Below are 17,081 nucleotides of genomic sequence, written 5' to 3'. Positions count from 1 at the left end.
AGTTAACCGTAACCTGCTCTACTACGAAGAATAGGAAACCGTTCGAGAGACATAACCTTCCCAACTTCCCAAATACTTTCGACGATGTTTTTTAGACGGAACATTGGTGTCGTATCCACGGACCCGAAGACTGAGTTACGGAAACTTCGGACGAAGATGCACGGTTATGAGATGGGACCGGGTTCGGAATGGTCCACGGAGAATTGGCCGCGCTCGCCGGGCGAGCTGATCCGTGCCACGGTCAAGCTCGCCGGCGAGCCGACCGGTAACACGGTCGTGCTCACCGGACGAGCTGATCCGTGCCACGGTCGAGCTCGCCGGCGAGCCGACCAGTAACACGTTCGTGCTCGCCGGGCGAGCTGGCTCGTGTCACGGCCGAGCTCGCCGGCAAGTCGACCGGCAACACGGTCGTGCTCGCCGGGCGAGCTGGCTCGTGTCACGGCCGAGCTCGCCGGCGAGTCGACCGGCAACACGGTCGTGCTCGCCGGGCGAGCTGGCTCGTGCTCGACGGGCGAGCTGGCTCGTGCTCGCCGGGCGAGCTGGCTCGTGCTCGCCGGGCGAGCTGGCTCGTGCTCGACGGGCGAGCTGGCTCGTGCTCGCCGGGCGAGCTGGCTCGTGCTCGACGGGCGAGCTGGCTCGTGCTCGCCGGGCGAGCTGGCTCGTGCTCGCCGGGCGAGCTGGCTCGTGCTCGCCGGGCGAGCTGGTTCGTGCTCGCCGGGCGAGCTGTTTTGTTTCGCGGCAAAGCTCACTGGCGAGTCGACCGGCAACACGGTCGTGCTCGCCGGGCGAGCTGGCTCGTGTCATGGTCGAGCTCGCCGGGCGATCCGTTTCGGCTATTCGTTTTCTCAGCTTTTGAAGTTTTGACCGAGATTAGGTTTTTCTGAGGACTTTTGGACATCGATTCCGTCGTGACCGATTTTGACCCCAACAAACGGTTATCTCCAAATCAACGTCTAAAAGTTGTATTTCTATACAAAAGCTTTCTCAACACACTCTCGACAAAAGTTCTCGAAGCAAAAGACTCGAGAGAAATGGATCACGGAATCATACGAGCTATCAACTCGCCGAACGGGCGAGCTGGATCGAACGTCCCGTCCAACTCGCCGAACGGGCGAGTTGGAACGATCACACCGTCCAACTCGCCGAACGGGCGAGTTGGAACGATCACACCATCCAAATCGCCGAACGGGCGAGTTGGATCGATCACATCGTCTGACTCGCCCGTATGGCGAGTTGGACCAACTCCTCTCGTCGTGGACCGGGTCTCATGCCCTTCACTGAGCCTCGACGAATCAATCCCTCGTTTCATATCAATCCGAGTAACCATTGGAGCTTTACATTAAGAACCTCGAAGACTCGTTCTCCCGAATAAAGTTCATGGTTATCGTATAAACGATGACGGTAACTTAACAACGCGCTTGTCCACCTACACGAGAAGTGTGAACTTTATTCGGGAAATCGACGTCGCATCATGAAACGTTCTTTCGAAAGAAATCGTAAAAACGATTAAGTCGGAAAACGGCCAAAGAGGCCTAGAACGCAGCTAAGGGCCCACTTACGATTTCATAACGAAATTGAGCCAAACGTTGCTATGACGGTCTATCTTTACTTGAAGAATAATATAAATCTCACGAAATCGGAAGATAAATGTCAAGTTTCCAAGATAATGAGGAATATCAAAAGAGAAAGAATATTTCTGCGAAACGATAAACTCGACCTAGGGGAAAAAAGGAAGCGGGAACCAACCTAGAAGGCATATATAAGGGGAGCTAAAGCCATAGGCGCGGGGGGGGGGGGGGATTGGAGACCTAGAAAAATTCTGCTAGCTCAGGAAAACATAGAATTTAGGCGGCTTGATTTTACTTAGACTCTTTTCGTTCTTGTTCTAAGATTGACCTAGCTAGTCAAACACTGTTCGTCTTGTCTTTCGGAAACCCTGTAACTTTACTCTTGTCAAATCAATAATACGCCTCTGTGCAATCTACTTTCGATATTCTGTTATCTTTGTCTCTTTCGTTTTCTTGTGTTTACGCAGATAATCCGGGACCTCTGGGAAATTTGGGGTTTGCACTTTCCTTATTTTACGAAAATCGACAGTGCGAATTTCGGTTCCAACAGTTCGGCGCTAGAAGGAGGGGGGGGGGGTCAGATTTTCTAACTCAAAAACACCGAACATCTGAGACTTAATATGTCTAATCAAACAGGCAGCGATGTCATCTCCTTTAAGGAGAGAGCAATGGCCGATCCGGTTAAACCTATCAAGCATCTCCTTGGCGTCGAGCTGACAATCCCGAATATCGATGTCACAAGGATATTGGTCGACACCGGAAGCTCTGCTAATATCATCTTCAAAAATACCCTCGAAAGAATGGAAATCAGTCTATCCGGTAGTAGGACTCTCGGGGGAAGCAACAATGACTCTCGGCACAATCAACCTCTCGCTTAAAGCCGGCAGCATGACGAAAATCATGGAGTTCTTGGTCATCGATCGAGCTGTGTCGTATAACGCGATCATAGGAACTCCATGGCTGAATTCAATGCAAGCAGTCCCGTCAACAAACCACATGTGTCTCAAATTCCCAACCCCTTGCGGAATCGAGACCATTTGGGGATATCGGAGAATCTCGCGAGTCTGCTTCGCTGCGGAATTGAAGCGAAAAAAAACCCTTCGGCGGAGGTTCCGCCTAAAAAGAAAAAGAAATTGTATGCCGTTGGCAACGCCCTAGAACAAGACAAAACTGAGATCTTTTAGAAATCACGAGTAGCCGAAGCTTTGGAGGGAAAACGCGAACCGACCTGCGAGCTCGTTGTCTCGGTTTGCTTAGACGAAGCATTCCCAGATCGCTGCGTCGAAATCGGCGCGAACCTGAGCGAGTCTCTGAAAGTCGAGCTCATAGCTTGCGTGAAAAGAACTTAAACACGTTCGCATGGGCCACAGAGGACATGCCAGGGATTGATATCAACATTACATGTCACGAGCTCAAAGTCGACCCGATTTTCACACCTATCAAACAAAAGACACGAAAGTTGGGACCAGAGCGCGCTGGTGCGGTTAACGACGAGGTCGAAAAGCTCCTCAAAGTCGGATCCCGAGTGGCTCGCTAGCCCAGTCGTTGTCAAAAAGAAAAACTGAAAGTGGCGAGTGTGCGTCGATTTCACTGATCTTAATAAGGCATGTCTGAAAGATAGCTTCCCACTGCCACACATCGATCGCTTGGTCGAAGTGACGGCATGGAACAAACTCTAATCTTTTATGGATGCATTCTCCAGTTACAATCACATCATGATGAATCCCAATGATCAAGAGAAACCCGCATTCATAACCAACAGCGGCACATACTGCTACAGAGTGATGCTGTTCGGTCTTAAAAATGATGGCGCAACTTATCAACGACTCGTCAACCATATGTTCTACAATGAACTCGGAAAAACAATGGAGGTCTACATCGATGATATCCTCGTAAAATCCCTCGAAGAGCGAGATTATATCACTCACCTCCAGGAATGCTTCGAAAGGCTAAACTTATACAATATGAAACTCAACACCACACAGTGAAGGTTTGCAGTGGCATGAGCTGAATTCCTGGGGTATCTCGTCACCTTCTGCGGATTCGAGGCCAATCCTAAATGGATCACTGCGCTGATCGAAATGGTGTCACCGAGAACGAAGTGAGAAGTGCAGAGAATAACCGGAAGAGTCGCAGCCCTCACCCGCTTTATTTCACGGTCAACGGATAAGTGTTTACCTTTCTACGACACCTTGAAGGGGAACAAGAAGTTCGAGTGGACCGAAGAATGCGAAAAAGCTTTCCAACAGCTGAAACACTATTTGGCCACTCCCCCGGTGCTCGCAAAACCTATAGAAGGGGAAACACTCTTCCTGTACATCGCAGTATCAGTCACGGCTGTGAGTGGCGTCCTCATCCGAGAGGAACGCGGTGAGCAAAAGCCCATCTTTTACGTAAGCAAGACTTTGCTCGATGCAGAGACACGTTATCCGATGATGGAAAAACTGGCGCTCGGGGTCGCAATGTCAGCACGAAAGCGGAGGCCGTATTTCTATTCCCATACAATCGTAGAGCTCACATCGTTCCCACTGTGGACAATATTGCATAGCCCCACTGGAAGGTTAGCAATATGAGCAATCAGGCTGAGCGAGTACGACATCGAGTACCGAACAAAAGCTTGCGCAAAATCTCAAGTACTCGCCGACTTCTTAGTAGAACTCCCTGCAGGGTGCACGACTAACCAAGAACCCGATTCGACCTGGACCCTCCACGTCGACGGATCCTCTTCCAAACAAGGCTCCGGAATCGGGATCAGACTCACGTTGCCGACATGGGAAGTGCTTGAACAGTAATTCCGACTGATTAAACAACGAAGCCGTGTACAAAGCCCTAAAAATACGCAATGTTCACGCCTACTGCGATTCCCAACTTGTTTCAAGTCAATACACTTGGGAAAGAATGGATTCTTACTTAAAACTCGTCCAAAACTTGGCTCAAAATTTCTATCAATTTGCTCTCACCCGGATTCCTCACGCCGAAAACGCCCAGGCCAACGCCTTGGCGTCCAGCTCAGATCCAGGTCTGAGCAGGGTAATTCCCGTGGAATTCATAGAGCATCCTAGCATCAGGCCGCCTGTCATTATAAACATGATCGACTCACCAGACGGGGACCCTGAGAAAATCGATCTCCAGGCAAGATAAGATTCCGATCAGTCCGAGTACGGATTCGAAAAACCCTGGACAGAGACAATCCTTGCGTACATCGCCGACGAGAAAGTCCCAACAGAAAAATTGGAAGCCCAAAAAATTAAAACCCAATCCGCACCATATGTCCTGGTTGACGAAGAACTCTACAAGTGGAGATTTTCTGGACCACTCATGACCTGCGTAGAAGGGGAGAAAGCGCGAAGGATAATGGAAGAGATCCATTCTGGAACCTACGGATATCACTCTAGTGGAAGGTCCCTCGCAGTCAAAATCAAAAGCCACAGACCCTATTGGCCAACGATGGTTAAAGATTGCGAGAACTTCACGGGAAAATGCGAAAAATGACAGAAGCACGCTCCCACTATCCATCACCATACCCGTTCATGAGATGGTCGATGGACATAGTCGGACCCATGCACAAGTCAAAACAAAAATGATTCTTGCTGGTTTTGACGGATTTCTTCTAAAAAATGGGTCGAAGTGGACTCCTATGCAAGCATTAAAGAAGCCCAGGTCGAAAGCTTCGAATGAAAAAACATTGTCTGCAGACATGGAGTCCCATACAAAATCGTAACGGAAAATGGATCTCAATTCATTTCGACCAGATTGGAAACCTTCTGTGAAAAGTGGAAGATACGACTGACCAAATCGACTCCTAGATACCCGCAATGTAATGACCAAACCGAAACCATTAACAAAACCATCCTCGATGGGCTTAAGAAACAGTTGGACGCCAAAAAAGGTAGATGGGCCGGAGAAGTCGTAGGAGTTTTATGGTCACATTGCACAACTCCGAGACGTGCAATAGGAAAAACTCCATTCGCTCTCGTTTACAGAGCATAATGTATAATCCCAATGGAAGTTGAATTCCCCAGAGTACGCAGAAGATTACTCCCAGAACGAAAAGATTCAAACAATCTAATGTTGCTGGACAAGCTCGATCTAATCAACGAACGTCGGGAACCAGGCCCTTATACGAATTCAAAACTATCAGCAGGTGGCTGCGAAGTACTACAACACTAACGTACGCAACCACAGATTAAAATAAGGTGACTTAGTCCTACGAAAAGTTTTCCAAAACACCGCTGAGCGGAACGCATGAAAACTCGGAACCAACTGGGAAGGACCTTACAAAATCTTAAAAGTAGTCCGACCAGGCGCGTACGAAATTGCAAACAAGCAGGACATAAAAATTCCAAGAACTTGGAATGCGATGCACCTTATGAAATACTACCACAAAGAAACACTTCGCACTGAACTACGAGACGGTTTGATCCCTGAAGAGGGTACATATACGTATACTCGTATACTCCCACAAAAAAAATCAAAATTTCCGATCCCAAACTCGATATTTTTGAAACTTTTTTAACGCAGCGGAAAACATCCCAAAATCTGTACATCATCGGAACATTCCATCACTCGGAAAACGACGAAAAATTTAACCTTCGACAAAGCGAGACGTCGCTGACGCTCGAAAGGAAACACTCACTTTTAAAACAGTCCGCCCACGACTATAAAACACACACTCCTTCTTAGCATGTATCCTTCGCGAAGAGTATAAAACGGTAATATCCACTGATAAGTTTGTTGCTGATCACAACAAACTCTCAACGTCCTAAACAAACTAAGTCATCTCATAGAGATAGCTCTCGTGCACTCAACACAAGGGTAATAGCGTTATATAAGAAATCCAAAATTTTTGGTCAACACTCTCGGGAGACTTAAAAATTGTCCTCGAAGAGATGCTCGATTCCGACCATACAAGTCACGTAAGCCGAGAACATATTGCGGACTTTAAAGCGGGACGGAATTAGGTCGAAAACGATACGGGAAACGTACGCCAAAGTAGTCATCGCACCCCCTAAAGCCGTGATTAAACCTAGGTCTTTCCCTAAACCCAGCACACTGGTCTCTAACATCTCTAGGCATAGTATCAAACCCACTGATACGAGATCCCAAAACTTGTTTTTTGACTGATATTCGATCATCTTCAAAAATCCCGCAAGTTTACTGCGGAAAATTCTCGAAACAGATCACGGATACAACAGTTCACCCAGAGTTAGGTTAAAAGATGACAACTCGTAGTCTTCCCTCTACACCCATATAATTGATTTGATAAGCTCTTAAGGACGCAAAAACGAAGTTCATTCAGAAGTCTCAGAAGCGATGGGGATTCAAAGCCACAAGCGGCCAGTACCAAGATAAAAACACGGCCACACTTGCCCAGAACAAAACAAGAACATAAAAATAAAAGTCTCAAACGAGACTGCAAACTCAATCATCATCCGCACGTGGAGCCTCACCTTCGCCAATCGCCCCTTCTGGGATCGGAGCTGCGCTTCCTCCACCATCCTCGGCTACGAGATCCTGACCCTCGGGTTCACTCGAACGGGACAGAAGGATGCACTTAGACTTCAGGCCCACGACGACCAGGTCAAAGTCTCCTTCCGTATCCACCAACTCTGCCCTATGGAAGGGAAGCGTGGTCTCTTCGGCTTGCGGAGAAATATACGCTTCACCGACCTCGTTTATCCCTCCCTTGACGTCTGCAAAGGCCAAATCCCCGACGTGGATGGCCGCCAAGGAGTCAAGGGAATCGGCTATCCTCGCCAAACGGGTCTGAAACTCGGCGCGCATGGCTTCCTTGGCTTCGAAGATGGCGCAGACCGATGATCCTTCCCCACTCTTGACCTTACGCTTTAGCCGACGCAACTCCAAGGACTTAGCTGCCTTCGCAGTCTTCCCAAGATCCCGCTCAGCTCGCCAATCCGAGACTCAAACCGAGCTGCTTCAAGGGAATGAGCATCCTCAATGACCTTCAACTTCCCTTCAAGCTGCGACGACTTTTCTCGTGACTCCTCTACCTCCTCAGCAAGGCGCTCGACCTCCGATCCGCATTCGCTGATCATCCCGTCAATCAATGAAACAAACTGCAAGACAAAAGCGGTGATCAAGAAATGATCGACACGCACGCACTAAGAAAAAGAGAAGTTTTTTTTTTGCTCAAAACGAACCTTGGTGTGATGTCGTGTGATACACTAAAATTGGATCTTTGTCTACTGTCAAGTTAACAGTGTAGTTGTAATATCTTTAGATTCAATTCCAGAGGACCAGTTCACACTTTATCTTTGTGGGATCAAAATTTAGTTAAAACGAAGTGGGGGTTTTTAAAGAAGTAAATATCGTAAAGATTAAGTAACAAGATTAGATTGTTTCGGATTGATTTAAAGGCGCTAGTCTAGGGTTTCTTCTTCAGGTATGGAATCATAAGCCAAACAATTATTCAAGTTCAGTTTACAACAAGTCTAAACTCGGATCACTCAGGCTGCTGGTTTGATGTCGAAGTTGAGTAGTTTCACAGCCCAAGCTGCCTTATACTCCAACTCAACCGGCAGGTGACAAGCTTTACCGTACACCACATTGTAAGGAGTGGTCCCGATTGGTGTTTTGTAGGCTGTTCTGTAAGCCCAGAGAGTGTTGTCTAGCTTGAGCGACCAATCCTTGTGACTTGTGTTAACTGTTTTCTGCAGGATGCTCTTGATCTATCTGTCTGAAATTTCCACTTGCTCACTAGTTTGAGGGTGATATGGCGTGGCTACCTTGTGTTGCACGCCGTTTGTGGGAACCAAAATTCGCACTGTCGATTTCCGTTTAAATAAGGAAACTAGGAAAACCCTAATTTCCCAGAGGTCCCGGATATCTGCTAATACCACACGCCAAGCAATCAGAACACAAGAATGACAACGATAAAGTATAAGAAATCGAAAAGAGAGCAAAGTAGATCTTATTCTGAATTCGCGTTTGAGCGTTACAACAAGGTAAGAGCCTGGGCTACGAGAGCTGTCGGCGAGATTCCTAGTTCTAAACCCTAAGACGGCAATAACCTAGTTGAGTCGCAGCACGAATAGCAAAAACGGAAATATGCCTAAATCGCTCTAAGTGCTAAGTTTTCTCTGAAAAAGACCTCCTCCATGCCTCTCGCCTAGGACTCCTTATATACTGGCTCCTAGGTCGATTTACGTTTTTCCTCTTCTGCCCTTAAGCCGCCATAGCATAAAAATGGAGATATTCCATTTTTTCTGATCTTCGTAATTATCTTCAAAATTTCGTATTTATCCGCGGAAACTTGACATTTATCTTTCCTCGCGAACCAAGCGTAAACCGTCATGCGGCTTACGGGCTGTTGGTTAAGAAATCGTAAGTTGGGCCTCGAGTCATGTCTTAGGTCCCTTTGGGCCGTCTTCTGACTCGAAGCGTTTATTACGGCTTCTTACGATGAAGAGTGAACTTCCCGCGGTTTTTACCGTAAAATTTGATCGATGACTTAGAATGGCGGGAAACATGAAATGGGTTCGCTACGGTCTTCGGGAGATAGCATCGAAGGGTAGACGAGAATGCATGGACCAATGTCGTATTGACGTTTCGGAAGCGATCGGTCGCAATGTTGCGACCGAGCTTCGGCTCGAGCTCGGTCGCTACGCGGCGAACGCTTGGTCGCTACGTAGCGACCGAGCTTCGGCTCGAGCTCGGTCGCTATGTAGCGACCGAGCGGACGAATGCTCGGTCGCTACGTAGCGACCGAGTTGGCTCGAGCTCGGTCGCTACGTAGCGACCGAGCGGAACACGCGTTCGGTCGCTGCGTAGCGACCCTTTTTGAGCTCTTGTCTGATGTCTCGTGTTTCCTCCGCAATGCTTTTCGTATGGAAGAATCTATTTCGAAAAAGTATTTGTCAAAGAAGGTTTTTCTTTTTCTTCTTCGGGGATTTGGACGTTAACTTCGTCGTAACCGTTTTCGACCCCAACAGTTAGCCCCCCAGCTCGTTAGGATCGTGGATTTCTAGTGAGATCCCAACGTGCGGTATGGCGAGTTCGGACGAGATTGGTGTATTTGGGCGAAGTTCGTGTCCAAAAATCCGCAAGTAAATAGTAATTTCTCATGCCTATAAGAAGGGAGGTAATTTCTTCACAATGTTTACACTTCGTTCGTGTAGACGCCGCGTCCGTTGAGGAGAGTTGTATCCCATTGTTCCGGAGGTTGCCGAACGATCGTCCCTTCATCAATCCTCTTGCTCCGTTTCTTGAGGACATTATTGCGGTGAGGGATCTGCTCAGGAATGGTCCTTTTTTCTGGACTTCCTTTACGCCAAAGAGAGTTCGAAAGGCGCTGAGGTTTGTGCATCCTAGTCCTGCTTTGGGCGGAGAAACAAGGAGTGATTCCGAGCCTGATGACCAAGGTCCCAACGCTGCTCCCACGATTGCGACGGGGCTGAATTCTTCAAAGGGGAAAGATATTGGCCTCGGTGACCTGGAGTTTTCGGTGGACGATTGCATGCTTCCAGGATGGGATCCGGACCTTGCTTTCGGCGATGGAAGCGGTACGAGCGAGGTCCCTATTCCGGACTTTGATGATTTCTTTGCTGGTCTTCCGTCGGGCTTCGATGCTCCTCCAGCCACAAACGAGTCGGGGATGCCGAAAGTCGTCGCGGAAGGATCTCGTATCATCAATGGGGTATAATCTTTAAGAATTTTGACGATCATTATTATATTTTTTTTTGCTTATAACGTGTCAATCGGTTTTACAGGGCTTGATCTTGCTTGGATCGGCCATTGAGGCGAGCCATAGAGAGGCCATGATCTATTGCTTTAAAGCGGAGAAGGCGGAAAAAGATCTTGCTCGCATGCGTGACGAGATGTTGGCGCGAGATGCTCAACTTGCTCGTGATCATGCCATGGCTGTTCGTAGGGCGGAACGGAAGGGCAAGAGGAAAATTGTCGAGGTGATGAAGTCTCGCGCCTCTTAATTTCAGGTTGAGTACGGGAACCTCAAGGACGCTTTCAACTCGCTGGGCGACTTCCGTGAGTATCGCGGCTCAGTCGGGAGCCTTTGGAAGACGCGGGCGGATGACTATGTTTTCGGGAGGGAGATGGAGTTAATGAAGGGTGGCATGAAACCACGCTGAGACGCTCATTTCTCAGCTCACGCTGAGACACTCATTTCTCCGATCGATGGGAAGATTCAGGGGTTCTGGGATCCCATCCCGGTTTCTCCTGATACCGTAGAAACCACGACTGATTTTGCTGGTGACGATGAGGAAGTGAACAATCCCGCGGATGCATTCAGAGCTTCCTTGTCCGGGAATTTCAACTTTGATCTGTGAGTGTTTGACGGGAAGAAGTTTTTCCCTTATCTAGTATTTTGCGGCCAAGTGTGGCCTTTGTTCATATATGTCCGGCCGAGTGTGGCCTTCGAACTTTGTATGGGCCTGTTTTGGCCGTTTTTATTTTTATCGGGACTGGCCGTTGGTGGCTTTGAACCCCTACCTCTATGCGGTTTATATAATGGATGTTTGTTTGAGTTACTTTGTTTCGAGTGGGTTTGAAGTAAACATGAGTTGTTTTCTCATATTTAACTTCGTTGAGGCGTTCAATCTGTTAGTTTGTTCGTGAGTTTTTTCGTAGAAATTACTTATTCTTACGGACTTTTCGGAAACGTCAAGATATGAACGGAGAGAGATGTTTTAGGATCTCGTATTGTTTAGATATCATGTCTTGAGATGTCTGAGACCAATGCGATGGGTTTAGGGCAAGACCTAGGTTTACTCTCGGTTTTAAGGTTTGTGCGGTGACTAGCCGGCTATCGATTTTCCTGTTGCGATTTCTACCTGATTCGTACCGATTTAAAGTCCGCGATAGGTTCTCGGCTTATATGACTTGTATGGCATGAATCGAGCATCTTTCCAGAGACAATTTTTAAGCCAACTGAAGTGCTAGACCAAAATTTCGGATTTTTTTTTGTAGCGCGCTTTTGTCCTTGTGTTGGACGTTCGAAGATCAAAAGAGTGATCAAGTTGCGTTTGTTTAAGACGACTGATGTGTCCGTCGGGGCCAATCGACGAACGGAGTGTAAGTTTTTTGTGGTCGCGTTCGGACAATTTGTTCGTATCGTCTCGACTTTTAACTTGGCGACGTCTCGCAGTTATTTCGAAGACTATACGTATATTTTCAGTGCTGAAGAGAGATTGTTTTGCGATTTTGGGCCGTACGAGGCTGCTGACAAGAGTATTAACGTTTGTAGATTTTCTAAGCGTGTTCTGAGACTTTTGCGTTAATTGAAGCGCAAGTGTCTTAAAAAGGAGGGACGCATATTGTAGTAAAAAATTTTGAAATCTCTAAAAAACTCGATTACAATAACGCATCTTTTCCTATGTGGGAGTATACGAGTATACGCACCCACTCCCCCCCCCCTTTTTAGAGAGGGGGATAGCTGAACTCGTCTTTCGTCGAGCTGCCTACGTACCTCTTTCGAGGATCAAGCCATCTCGTAGTTCTATTTTATGCTGCGAGCGTTTTTACTCGGCGATTGTCACCGTGCTGGCCGCCTTGATCGTGATGACTGTGGCCGGGTCAGCGTTCTCTTCCGGATGTTCCGGTTGAGTCGTAGTGGCGGCTTCGGACTCGTGCTGAGTTTCGACACCCGAAGCGTTTGCGTCAGCAGACGATGTTAAATCGTCTTTTCTTGAAACGTTTTTGGTCGAAGATTTATCTATCTTCGTGCATTTGCGATTTGCCATTGCAGAGGTTGTCATCTGCCTTAACTTGTGCTCCGCGAGGAAGCACAGTCGTGACTGTTTCTGACCTCCCCATATAGTTGCGACTCCGTTTGGGGTCGGGAATTTGACACCCAGGTGGTACGTCGAATGAACGGCTTGCATAGCGTTGAGCCATGGGGTTCCCGTGATCACGTTGTAGATGGCAGGATGATCGGCTACCACAAATTCGATGATTTTTGTGATCTCCGTGGCCATGACTGGTAGCTGAATCGACCCGAGGGTCATCGATACTTCGCCTGAAAAGCCTGTGAGCGGTTTCGGCGTTGGAGTTACTTCTCCGAGTTTGATGCTCATCCGATTGAGAGTATCGCGGAAGATTATATTGACCGTGCTTCCCGTGTCAATGAGTACTCTTCTGGCTTCCAGATCTCGTATGACGAGGTCTATGACGAGCGGATCGCAGTGGGGTTGATCGATCCCGCCGGCTTCCTCCTTTGTGAAGGTGATTGAGAAATTCTGATCATCTCGGGTAGGCGACAATGTAGGCCAGTTTGCGCTCGACTCCGCCTTCCGCTGGTAAGCCTTGATGGCCGAAACCGTATCGTTGCAGAATTGCGATCCTCCGATGATCATGTTGACTCTGCGACGATTGTTATCGTTCCCCTTGTCGTCTGGCTTCCTGCCGCGTTTATTCCCAGATTGATTTCTTTGAGGAAATCTCTCCGCGGGAGGATTTCTGTCCGGCTTCGAGGGGCGATCGGTTTCCAGGATGAGATCTTTCACGCTGGTCACTTCCGAGAGCTCTCCAGCTAGTAGCTTCGCGGCCAGCCTTGCTCCCAAGACTTTGCAGTTAGTCGTGGAGTGTCCTCGGGACTGGTGGAACTCGCAGAAGGTGTTTTCATCATATCCTTGATTGCGAGTCCACGTATTACCCGTGTTTCGGCCCTGCTCCGAGCCGATCGCGTAATTGTGCGCTCCTTGGAGATCTTCCCCCTCGTGATGGATGTACTTGTCGTTACGAGGGTTATTCTTCTTCGTTTTTTGGATCTACATCTTTCGAGGATGGTCTCGCCGACTTATGTTTTTGCGATAAGACTTTCGTTTCTTCCTCGATCATGATGTAGTCTGTCGCCTTGTGGAGGGCGTCCTGGATCATCCGCGGTTTGTCGAGGGATATCCATTTTCGGAATTTCGACTTGTACCATAGCGCCTTTCTGAGCGCATCGATGGCCACCTTGTCGCTTATCCCGCTGACCCTGGACATTACCAACTTGAATCGGCTGATGAACTCGCGGAGGGGTTCGTCTTCCCTCTGGGATATACTCCAGAGATCGACATCGGAAGTTTCTCTATCTATGAACATAGAGTATTGCTTGAGAAATTCCGATAGAGTTTCGCTTAAGGCGCGCGAACCATTCGAGGGCTGCTCCTTCTAGATTCTCGACGAACAGGCGGCAGTAGCCGGCGTCTGTTTCGCCGTCCTTCAGCCTCGCTCTTCCCATCGTGATGTGGAAAGCCTGAAGGTGCGCTCTCGGATCGGGTCGTACCATCATACTTCGGTACTTTGATTTTTCCTGGATCGGATACCCTCATATCTGAGATGCGAGTGGTGAATTTGGGATTTTACGGCTCTTACTTCTGCCGCAGTCTTGGTGATATAGTCGCGAAGATCGCGTATATCCGACGTCTCGCCAGCAGATTTCTGTGCTTGTCGGCGTTTACTGCGAGTGAGCTCGGTTTGCTTTTTAGCCAGCTCTTCTTGTTCGTTCCAATAGAGGATTTCCTCCTCTTCTGTCATTGTTTTGTCGAACGGAGAGCTTTTCCGAGTGAATCGGCTTCTGGTCCTCCTTGGATGTCTGTTGACGTCCTCATCAGTATCGTTGGAGACATCGCTAGGATCCAGGTCGACTTGCTCGACTTGCTCGACTCCGTTGTCCTCCGAAGCCTTCGCGGGAGGCGGAGGGCTTTCAGAGTTTCCCTTTTCGATGGGAGATTTCTCGCTAGGGTTTTGACCCGAAGGTCGTTCCTGCGCGGATCCAGGCCTGTCGAGTGGGGTTGCGAAGTCGAGTCTTTTCCCGCGAACTTTAGTGGTTCCGCGGGGGCGGATTGCTCGAGTCCTTGCCGTTAAAGTTTCAACTTGTTTGGTCAAGGTGCTCACGAGCTTATCCTGTTCTTCCGACCTTTTTTCGTAGGTGGCGAACATCTTTTTAACCTCCTCGAGTGCCGCGGCGTTGGCTGGTGCGTTGGCCTCGAGCGCCGCTGCGGGAGTGTGGAGATCATTGCCACTGCTTCCGTTAAGAGGAGTCTGCACGTTATCCACGTCGTCCGTTGACATGTCTTGTTGAGCGTGATGTGGTTGAGAGTTAGATTGATCCGTACCCCCCCCCTCCTTCTAGCGCCAAACTGTGGGAACCAAAATTCGCAATGTCGATTTCCGTTTAAATAAGGAAACTAGGAAAACCCTAATTTCCCAGAGGTCCCGGATATCTGCTAATACCACACGCCAACCAATCAGAACACAAGAATGACAACGATAAAGTATAAGAAATCGAAAAGAGAGCAAAGTAGATCTTATTCCGAATTCGCGTTTGAGCGTTACAACAAGGTAAGAGCCTGGGCTACGAGAGCTGTCGGCGAGATTCCTAGTTCTAGACCCTAAGACGGCAATAAACTAGTTGAGTCGCAGCTCGAATAACAAAAACGGAAATATGCCTAAATCGCTCTAAGTGCTAAGTTTTCTCTGAAAAAGACCTCCTCCATGCCTCTCGCCTAGGACTCCTTATATACTGGCTCCTAGGTCGATTTACGTTTTTCCTCTTCTGCCCTTAAGCCGCCATAGCATAAAAATGGAGATATTCCATTTTTTCCGATCTTCGTAATTATCTTCAAAATTTCGTATATATCCGCGGAAACTTGACATTTATCTTTCCTCGCGAACCAAGCGTAAACCGTCATGCGGCTTACGGGCTGTTAGTTAAGAAATCATAAGTTGGGCCTCGAGTCATGTCTTAGGTCCCTTTGGGCCGTCTTCTGACTCGAACCGTTTATTACGGCTTCTTTCGATAAAGAGTGAACTTCCCGCGGTTTTTACCGTAAAGTTTGATCGATGACTTAGAATGGCGGGAAGCATAAAATGGGTTCGCTACGGTCTTCGGGAGATAGCATCGAAGGGTAGACGAGAATGCATGGACTAATGTCGTATTGACGTTTCGGAAGAGCTCGGTCGCTACGTAGTGACCGAGCGGAACACGCGTTCGGTCGCTGCGTAGCGACCCTTTTCGAGCTCTTGTCTGATGTCTCGTGTTTCCTCCGCAAAGCTTTTCGTAAGGAAGAATCTATTTCGAAAAAGTATTTTTCGAAGAAGGTTTTTCTATTTCTCCTTCGGGGATTTGGACGTTAACTTCGTCGTAACCGTTTTCGACCCCAACACCGATCTTCTTCAATAGACCTGCAAAGATCTTGTTGATGAAGTGACTACCCCCATCACTGATTTGGGGTACCATGACATAGATCTTATTCTGATTGTTCTTGAGCAGCAAATCGACCTTAGCGGCGAGGTAATCAATCTTCCTAGTGTCCATGCTGTTCACCTTCTTGGAACGGTCAGTCTCCTCGTTTTTGTTCGACGAACTAGCTGCCATGTTCTCTATTAGCGCGTGAGCTCCTTCTGTGGTTTGAGTCATGAAATCTCCATTGCTCGCTGCGTTTAGAGCATTGCGGAACTCCCATTCCACACCATCTTAGAAGATTCCTAGAACATGGTCATCGCCGAACCCGTCATGAGGACACTCTCTGAGGGTTTCATTGAATGGTTCCCATGCTTTATTGAAAGGTTCATCAGCGAGTTGTTTGAAGGAGGAGATCTTGTTCCTTAAGGCAGCTGTTTTGGCTTTCGTGTAGAAGTGGCCCAAGAAAGCTGCTCTAACCTGTTCCCAAGAAGTTAGGGAACCTGTAGGTAATGACTTAAGCCATCATGAAGCCTTGTCCGCTAGAGAGAATGGGAACATCATGCATTTGATGTAGTCGGGTGGGACGCCGTTTGCACGAGTGAAACTGCATATCTCTTCAAAAGCTTCGATGTGTTCCATTGGTATCTCAGCTGACAGTCCATGGAACATCTTTCTCTGGACAAGATTGTTCATGCCGGGTTTTATCTCAAAGTCTGCCCTTTGACATGGTGGTGGAGCGATAGCATAGCGCGTAGCAGGGATGTTACGCCGTAGGTTTCTCTCACCAATTGGGACAGGTGGTTCCCGCTTTGCAGCCAGTTGCTACGCTGCCATTGTTTGCTGCGCTGCCATTGTTTGCTGCAACTCTTGCATCTGTTGCATCTGCTGCTGTATCTGTTGCATAGAACCGGCCATTTGTTCTGGAGTGCCGAAGGCAGCCATTGTGGCAGTGATTGATTTTTGTTGACGGTTGGTTCTTTCTAGATTTGCAAGTTCCTGATTTGTAAGCGAAATTAAGTCCCCTTGTGTATTGCTCCGAGTATGTCTACTGGTCATGCACCTAGGTCATTAACTGCAAAAAGGATTAAACAAGTTACAAGTTTTAGACTAAATAAATAAAAGAAAAATAAAGGTAAAAAGCTGGTCCCCGTCACAACGGCACCAAAACTTGATACACTAAAATTGGATCTTTGTCTACTGTCAAGTTAACAGTGTAGTTGTAATATATTTAGATTCAATTCTAGAGGACCAGTTCACACTTTATCTTTATGAGATCAAAGTTTAGTTAAAACGAAGTGGGGGTTTTTAAAGAAGTAAATATCGTAAAGAACAAGTAACAAGATTAGGTTGTTTTTGATTGATTTAAA

At 47.9% G+C, this 17,081-nt stretch overlaps 1 non-coding gene across 1 annotated transcript; it reads left to right on the top strand.

The window, feature by feature from the left end:
* The first annotated feature begins 16,036 nt into the window (after positions 1-16,036).
* LOC125584841 lies at positions 16,037-16,143 on the top strand. Its single transcript, XR_007321748.1, has one exon. It is a non-coding gene; the product is annotated as a small nucleolar RNA R71 (small nucleolar RNA).
* The last annotated feature ends 938 nt before the right edge of the window (positions 16,144-17,081 follow it).

The sequence above is a fragment of the Brassica napus genome, chromosome C3 (assembly GCF_020379485.1).
Source record: "Brassica napus cultivar Da-Ae chromosome C3, Da-Ae, whole genome shotgun sequence".
NCBI classification, from domain to species: domain Eukaryota; kingdom Viridiplantae; phylum Streptophyta; class Magnoliopsida; order Brassicales; family Brassicaceae; genus Brassica; species Brassica napus.
The sequence above is the reverse complement of the archived record's forward strand: the minus strand, read 5'-3'. Positions and strand labels throughout refer to the sequence as shown.